At 39.5% G+C, this 8,624-nt stretch overlaps 1 pseudogene; it reads right to left on the bottom strand.

Moving 5' to 3' along the window:
• Positions 1 to 1,593: 1,593 nt before the first annotated feature.
• Positions 1,594 to 1,759, bottom strand: LOC118007305 (annotated as a pseudogene).
• Positions 1,760 to 8,624: the final 6,865 nt, after the last annotated feature.

Raw genomic sequence — 8,624 nt, 5'->3', positions numbered from 1 at the left:
GCCCTGTCTTGCTCCCTACCACCTACAGTTCCATGATCCATCTTCACCAGAAACCCCCTGCATTCACTTATCTTCAAACACTCACCCTTGTGGTTCATCATCCTCATTTGGCAAAAACCATGGCTTCGGTAAATCTAACTCTCTACCCTCTCTGCCCCCTGCTCACACATCAAACCACTCCAGAGACAAGTATGCAGCCACACTGAATACCGTCAAATTAAAATTCACGTCAAGAACTTCAAGTGGTGCATTATTGCTCTTGGGCCATCCTAGTATTGTTTGGTCTCTCCACTCTTTCACTTCCAGATTACTATTCTATGCCCTCTCTTTTCTCCTCAGACCTCCAGCACCTTCATTAACTAACCTTTGCTTGGTATTTTACTGATATAACTGTAGCAGCTATCAGAAGAGAATTTCCAAGCCTACCAGCACCAACTCTACCAAACAGCCTATCCTGTGTCTTTATTCTCTGACTTCTCTCTTATGACTGTGGATGAAATCTTCCCAAGTCCTTAACGAAGGCAAACCCCTCCACTTACACACCACTTCTCCCAGCTTCTCCCTTACCCAAGGATAATTCCTAGACCAGTTATCCTTTTCCTCTTCCCCTCCTCATCCTTCCCCACCTTACTGGACCACTCCTATTGATACAGATATACTATTATTTTTCCTATTTTATAAACAAAAACAAAACCCTCTTTTGATCACAATTCTTCCCTTCTCTGCTCCCTTATATAGAAATACTTTTTGAAAACATTTTCTCTACTTTCTGTCATAACCTGCTGTGAGCTGTTCTTTGTGCTGCCCTGGCATCATCTGTGGGCCTTTAACTGCTCAATTAAACAACAGTGAATGCTCTGTTTCACTGCCCTACTTAGATAAGCCCATGCCCTGACCTCTCCTGACCACCCAACTTCTGCTTTTACCCCCCAGACATATGAGACAGCTGACACCAAGACCCTCAGGTTCCTGCCAGACAGGCCCCTGGGACCCCTGCCTGACTATACACTAACCAGTCCATCATGAGTATGGGAACCCTGCTTGGCTAATGCCCTGGACCCCAGTGAAGGCTGCAACCCACAGGTGCCTCTCCCTTCCTCCCACTTGCTGGTCAAGCCCACGTGTCACCATAACTTCCTGCAGGCCCAGGAAGGTGTGCTGAGGTTTCCTCTCTAGGACCCGCGAGTAACAAATTCCATTGACTCTGGCATTCTGGTCTCTGAGTGTCATTCGCTGGGCTGCCCCAGACACCCCCATGGCTCACTAAACTTTGTGTCCTTACTCTCTTCCATGTCAATGCCCATCCTCTTTGGGGCCCCCTTGGAATCAGCATTTACTCTTTCCGCTGACATATCTTTTATGAAGGGCCCCCAATGGCCTCTCATGGCTAAGTCCAAAGTCAGTTCTCCATCTTGGCTACAAGAGCACTGGACTTCTCCTGCAGCAGACTTTCCTTAGTCTCCAGGACACAATATTGCAGTGGTTCTCTTCCTGCGCACTGGGTGCTCCTTCTCAGGTTACTCTTGATCTCCCTAGCTCCTATTCTCAAATGCTCCGGGCCAAGTCCTGAGACCTCCTCTCTGTCTATTCCCTGTGCCTTAGTGATATCATCTATTCTACGGGCTTCAAACACCAATCAAAAGCTAGATTTCTTTCAGATTTGTATAAATCAGCCTACATGCTGCATCTGAATTTCAATTAGCAATAATCGCGCCTCGGATAAACCTCATTGGCTATGATACTGCCACTGCACAAAGCTTGCATTTGAATTTCAGACTCATCCATCTGCCTGCCTGTTCACCACCTCCAGTTCTTTCCCGGATTTCACACGATCAAATCCAAATTCCTGCTCTTCCCAAGCCTCTTTCACCTGAAGTCATCCCCCATCCTGTTTGTTGGCAACCCTATTCTTCCAGTTGCTCAGGCCAAAAACCTAGAAGTGACTTTGACTCCTCTATTTCCTTCAGAATACACGTTCAGCCTGTTAGCAGTCCTATCTTTCAGAACACACCCAGAATTCACCACCTCTGCCACTAAATGCTTCAGTTCAGGGCACCTTCACCTCTTGCTTGGTGACTGCAATGGCTTCCTACCCAGTTACCCATACTCTGCCTTCTCCCCAACACTGTGATGATCCGCTTAAGAATGATCTTGTCACCCTTCTGCTCAAAACCCCCCAGTGGTTTCCCATCTCACTCAGAATAAAACCTAAGTGTTCAGACCTCTAAAGCCTTTCATGATGTGGAGCCTCGACTCTTCCAGAATCTTGCCTCCAGTGACTCTGCCCTTGCCCTCACCCTGTTAGCTATCCTGCGCTCCCTGCTATTCCTCAAACACAGGAGTTCTTTAAATATTCTAGACATGGGTTCTTGGATAAATATATGTAGTGCAAATATCTCCCCCCCCAACTATGGTTTGCCTTTTCCCTCTCTTCAAGATGTCCTCAATTTATTTTTAGTGGATAGTTGAGATTGTAATAAAAAAGAAAATCTCTACTAGCAGAAGCAAAGAAGCATTTGACTGCCAGAGAGTGAAGCTCCAACACTACGGCTGCCATAGTTCTGGAGCATCAGCAGTCTCACAAATGCTCTGGCACTAAAGCCTTCATGACCATGACCACCCACAAATGGGAGACAAGCCCTCAAGCCCATGAGAGGTGGGGGATGGGAGGTGATGTCCTTGCATAAAACCAGAACTCCCAAAGTGCCACTACTTCAGAGAAATGAAAACTAATAAAATCTGTCCAACAGCCTAAGGAGAAAAAAGAGATTTTGCCCTCCGTGGAAAAACAATGTATTCCATTAGAAACTTCCACTAGAAACTAAACCATGCACTTCACATGGATTTGGAGGCCAAGATTGCATTTTCCTTATTATGAAGGAAAACTCAAATTATGAATTAGTGCTTTAAAATAGAAACAGTCCTACCTTTAACAGAAACACATTGAAAATCATTCAGCAACTCCTACCTCACACAATTCCCATGGGAGAAGGAAGGCAGGGACCAAGACCTACCGAAGAGCAGTTTATGAACAAAATAAGAAATGAAGAATTCCATCAAGACTACAGAAAGCAGACGCAACACAAAAGGGTGTTAGCATCTTCAGTACTTGAAATCATAGAGCAAGATGTGGAGGAGGTCATAAACTCTTTTTAAAACGGTTAAAAGGATAAAAGAATGTTTACAGAAACTTCTGGAAAGAATGGAACAATATGCAAAATCAACCAAAAATGCTTGAAAAGAAGAACCAAATAGAACTACACTAACCAAAGTTACAGTAATTAAAAAATAGAAGAAACTTAATACATGATTCAAACAGCAGACTAAACACAATTTAAGAGAGTATTCGTAAACATGAAGGTAGATCTGTGAAAAATACCCAGAAAGGAGCAAAGTGCAATGGAAAACATAACGACTTATAGAGGATACACTGTAAGACCTGGATTTCTGGCTAATGGGAGCTCCAGGGAAGTGACCAGAGAGATGTAGGGAGGAGAATTACTAATAGGCAAAGCTAAGAACTTTCCAGATTTCTTTCAGCATGAGTCAGAAAAATCAGTTCTAAGCAGGATAAGGAAAAGTTTGCTTTCCTTTAGTGGATATAAATTGATATAATTGATCCCTAATTGAAAATTCAAGTTGTTTCCATTCATCTTATTATTATAAACAATACCACAATAAGTATTTTTTTAAAGATAAATCATTTCACATAATTTTTGTCTATAGATAAATTTGTAAAAATGGGATGGGTGTGTCAGAGATGGGTGTAATTTTAGAAATATAGATAAATAATAAGTACTCTTTTGTTTGCTTCTATGCAAGGGCTGCATGCTAAACTTTGGACATATTTACTTAGATTTCAAAACATTCAAGGGCTGACATCACCCTTTTTTTTTTTTCTTTCTTTCGTCAAAGCACCCAACACAAAAGACCCAACTCACCATTTGATTTACATATGTCATGTGCTTTAACGATGATATTGACAATACCTCATCCAGGTGCATATTTTCATTCTATTGCTCTTGGGCTGTTGTGTGACTCCCAGAACAAAAACCAAACACGATGTGATAACAGATATACCACCATCCCCCCATCTTTAAAAAATCATTCTTCAAGATACACATCAAAAGCTATGTTCTCAGTTCTGGTTACTCTGAACCCCATTTCCCCAAATCAGAATTTGTCAACTTTCTGTTGACAATTTGTCAACTTCCTTAGCTTCACCCAAGCCAACTAATGACTGTTTCCCTATAACCTGCCACTACCTTAGACCACAAGCCTTCCCAAGCCTGGGACTGGCCACCTGTCTTACCCCAGTGCCTGGCTGAGCATCAGATGGTACAGCCCAGTGAGCTTTTACTATACTGAACCGAAAATAGAACGGTTACATTGCAGTTCCAAGTTTGAAGCATGGAATATTCCAAAATTAACATAAAGTAAGAAATTAATAAGCCAAAGTAAACTTCAATACACAAAATATTTTTGGTTAAATTTTTGAAGCTTCCAGTGTTCAAGATGAACACTCAAAAGTATGCTTGGGTGGGAGTAACATTTTTATAGATGATCATCAAATTCTCCCTCAGAAACTCCTGACATAGTAGAAATAGAAACCATTTTGGAGAGCTCTCTGGCTCTGAAATTGTGACCATGCAAGGGTTTCCCGATGCAAGAGACCTCAGTTATACCAACCTTGTGACAGTGGGTGTACGTACTCCGAAAACAGCTTATCATGCAGACCTCCTAGGGTGTGAACGGAAATGTCCATCAGGCAATTATCTGTGTGAGACAACACTGAATTTCCTAAAATTTGTGGAGAATTTGCATTTGGTATGAAGGATGGAAAATATATAAAAAAATAAAAACAGGCTGAGAATTTTGTGAAATTTGCTTAAAATTCTCCATACGCTGATCTGGTCTGCTTGGCCTCTGGGGCCCCAAGTACATGTTTTCTGGGTGAATCAATACATCTGCCCAGCAAGCAAGCGACTGTCAGCTGGGGACTTCCTCTCTTCTGGGTTTGCAATCCTGAGGCTCTGTACAATGCCTGAACCTAATGTGCTCTTGCTGTATACACAGCAAGAACAAGACATCCTCTTCACCTGTAACTTTGCAAGAACAAACTTCCAGATTAGCAAAATGATGTAAATTCATTAAGGTTGAGAATATTCAATATGTTTAATTTTTACTCTGTGCATTTTTTCTTTTTAGGAGGTGGATCTCTTTGACGAGATGAATGTCACAAACGGTGAAAGTTTCCTATACCTTATTTTGAAAGACAAAGACTTGCCGAGGCTTTCTTTGATTCAGCTTGAATCAGTAATTAATTAGGAGCATAATTTAGGTCCATACAATATTCTGTTTAATCCCCAACAAAGTATAATTTTCAAGGAAAACTACTTGGTTCACAAGAGTGAGAGAATTGTTATGAGCATGGTCCTGTAAACTGCACTGAAAGCTACATGACATGTACATTTTCTTTAATGCATCGGAAGTAACATTGCAACTCTTCAAATGCTTCATTCCAGAAATAGAGCTTCGGAGCATACATTTATATTTCATTTGCCCACAAGCGTTTTAGGTTCTCATAAAGCTAATGAATTTCTTCCAAAATCATAAGTCACCTTACCAAATACAAATATGTTGCCACTTGAAGCAATTACCCAAAATGGTTGATTTATTCAGCCTCACAAATCATAAATTTCCAGGCAAATAAATCACTTTGCATATGGTTTCAACAAAGATAAAATAAAAGATTTTTTTAAAGGTGCTGACTAAGAACTTTGTGGCATTTGCTTGAATACTTCATACTTTAATTAAAATATATATCAATGTGTTTCATTTCCCTGAGAGCAGCAGTATGGTAATGAGTTCTTAACAACTCAGACCCATGCCATTTCGTGGTTCATTCGGCAATTTTACCCTACTTTTTTTTTTCCCCTCTAATCAGTAATCAGTACTTTTTGAGGTTTATGTGTACAGTATGTAATTTGATTTTCTTCCCTGGCGGGTTGTTACATAGATTGAATACAGAAATTGAAAGTACATATATTTAGAATCAAGAGAAGCATAATATATGTTTTTGCAGCTCTTCAATGATGAGCCCTATACATTAATCAAGGTAGCAGGTTTCAAGCAAAGCATTGCAGTTTTTCCAGCTCAAAGAAAATAACAGCAATTCTTTAATCAGTGTCTCAGTGTCAGGTATGGAGCTGGGGAAAAAAACAGAAGCATGCGGTCTCTGGCTACAAATGGCTTTAAACTTAGTGTAAAAGGGTTGCTTCGGTTCCCAACCCTAAAGCCTCGGATAAAGTTGTGATAGATACTGTCAAATGTATCCACAATGATAATGACATTTAATTCTTGCATTTTAGTTAACTGGTTCCATAGAGGGTTTGCCTTTTTCTAAATTTTTTAATGCACTTGTAGCTTTAAATGCAGAATCTAGAATCTGTCTTAATAGAAACCACCTGTTGGGTTGATACCCAGCTTTGTTAGCTGGGCATTGTTTGTGTGCTCTCTGATTTAATTGCTGTAAAGTGCACCTGGGTTACTATGGCATTAGAACACATTGTGATTTGATTGGAGGCTAGAGACTGAGCAGTTTTCATGGAATTATAGAATTTTATAATAATCAAACCGGGTCAAGCCCTACAATTATTTATCTCCAACTTCCTTGGTTACAGATGAGGAAACTGAGGCCCAGGGAGTAAAGAGAATATATCATGTTTATCCAGTTGATTGGTTAACAAAACAAAAACAAGAACAGAATTCCTTTGATCACAAAACTGAGTGATTTCACATCTGGCACAAATCCAAGCAATTTATAGATGCCTTTGGACACATTTGGGATTTTTTTTCCCCTAGCAAATTTCATTCTTGATTTTGAATTTGTATGGGAAGCCAGATCTGTGACTCTCTAATAAAGATATATTTTAAAAGAAATTAAATATTTCAAATAATAACCACAGAGGAGTTGTTTATGTGTCTTTGGGATCTGGTTACCTACTCTAAACAAAATATAATGTGATATGAACAATTTCCACAATTCAAAAGGAAGAATTTCAATGCCTTGATTTTTTTATTTTTTAGGAATTTACCTTTTTATCATTTTATTGTATTTTATTTTCATCATGGTAAGTATTCTCTTTAATTCCCTTCACCTATTTCCCCGATCCCCCCACCCACTTCCCCTCTGGTAACCACCACTTTGTTCTCTATAGTTAAGGGTCTATTTCTTGGTTTCTCTCTCTCTCTCTCTCTTTTTTTTCCTTTGACCATTTGTTTTGTTTTTTTCAATTCCACAGATGAGTGAGATCATATGGTATTTGTCTTTATCTGACTGACTTATTTCACTTAGGATTATATTCTCTAGCTCCATGCATGTTGATGCAAATGGCAAGATTTCATTCTTTTTTATGACTGAATAATATTCCAGTGTGTGTGTGTGTGTGTGTGTGTGTGTATCATCTTCTTTATCCATTTGTCAATCAATGGACACTTGGACTACTTGTGTAGTCTGGCTACTGTAAATAATGCTTCAATAAACATCAGGGTGCATGTATCCCTTTGAATTAGTGTTTTTGTATTTTTTGGGTAAATACCAAGCAGTGCAATTCCTGATTTGTAGGGTAGTTTTATTTTTAATTTTTTGATGAATCTCCACACTGTTTTCCACAGTGGCTGCACCAATTTAAATTCCCACCAACAGTGCAAAAGGGTTTTTTTTTTCCTCCACATCCTCACCAACACTTGTTTCTTGTGTTTTTTATTTTAGCCATTCTGACAGGTGTGAGATGATATCTCACTCTAGTTTTGATTTGCATCTCCCTGTTAATGAGTGATGCTGAGCATCTTTTCATGTGTCTGTTGACCATCTGTATGCTTTCTTTGGAGAAATGTCTATTTATGTCTTCTGCTTAATTTTTAATGAGATTATTTGTTTTTTGCTTCTTAAGTTGTGTCAGTTCTTAAATATTTTGGATACTAACCCTTTATTGGTTATGTCATTTGCAGATACCTTCTCCCATTCCAGAGGTTGTCAATGGCCTAATTTAGAAAGAGAAATGATATCACTGAATGTCTGGGAAGATTATTATCTGTGGCTGAATTGGATAGTACCAGTCTCATTAGCATGGGACTTTCTTTTTTTTAAGATTTTATTTATTTATTTGACAGAAAGAGAGCACAAGCAGGGGAAGCAGCAGACAGACGGAGAGGGAGAAGCAGGCTCTCCACTGAACAGAGAACCTGATGTGGGGCTCGAACCCAGGACCCTGGGATCATGACCTGAGCCGAAGGCAGCCGCTTAACCGACTGAGCCACCCAGGCACCCCAGCATGGGACTTTCTGATCCATAAAGTGGATTTATAGTCAAAATTCCCTTTTGTCCTTACTGTGATGATGATGATGATAAATGTGTTAGGGGCCATATATTGTTCTAAGTTCTTTTACTAGTATCTTGTTCAACTGATACTATTATGATTATTCTACTTTATAGGTAAACTGCAATAGGTAAACTTACTTTCTTACTTTATAGATAAACCTCTATGATATTTATACTATTCCATTCAAGTTTGGGTCTGATTTAAGCCCAAGAATACCAGTAAGCCTATATCCATGTTAGC

This window comes from Mirounga leonina, unplaced genomic scaffold, assembly GCF_011800145.1.
Source record: "Mirounga leonina isolate KUSES-001 unplaced genomic scaffold, KU_Mleo_1.0 Mir_117, whole genome shotgun sequence".
Taxonomy (NCBI): Eukaryota; Metazoa; Chordata; class Mammalia; order Carnivora; family Phocidae; genus Mirounga; species Mirounga leonina.
This window is presented reverse-complemented; position numbering and strand designations above follow the sequence as displayed.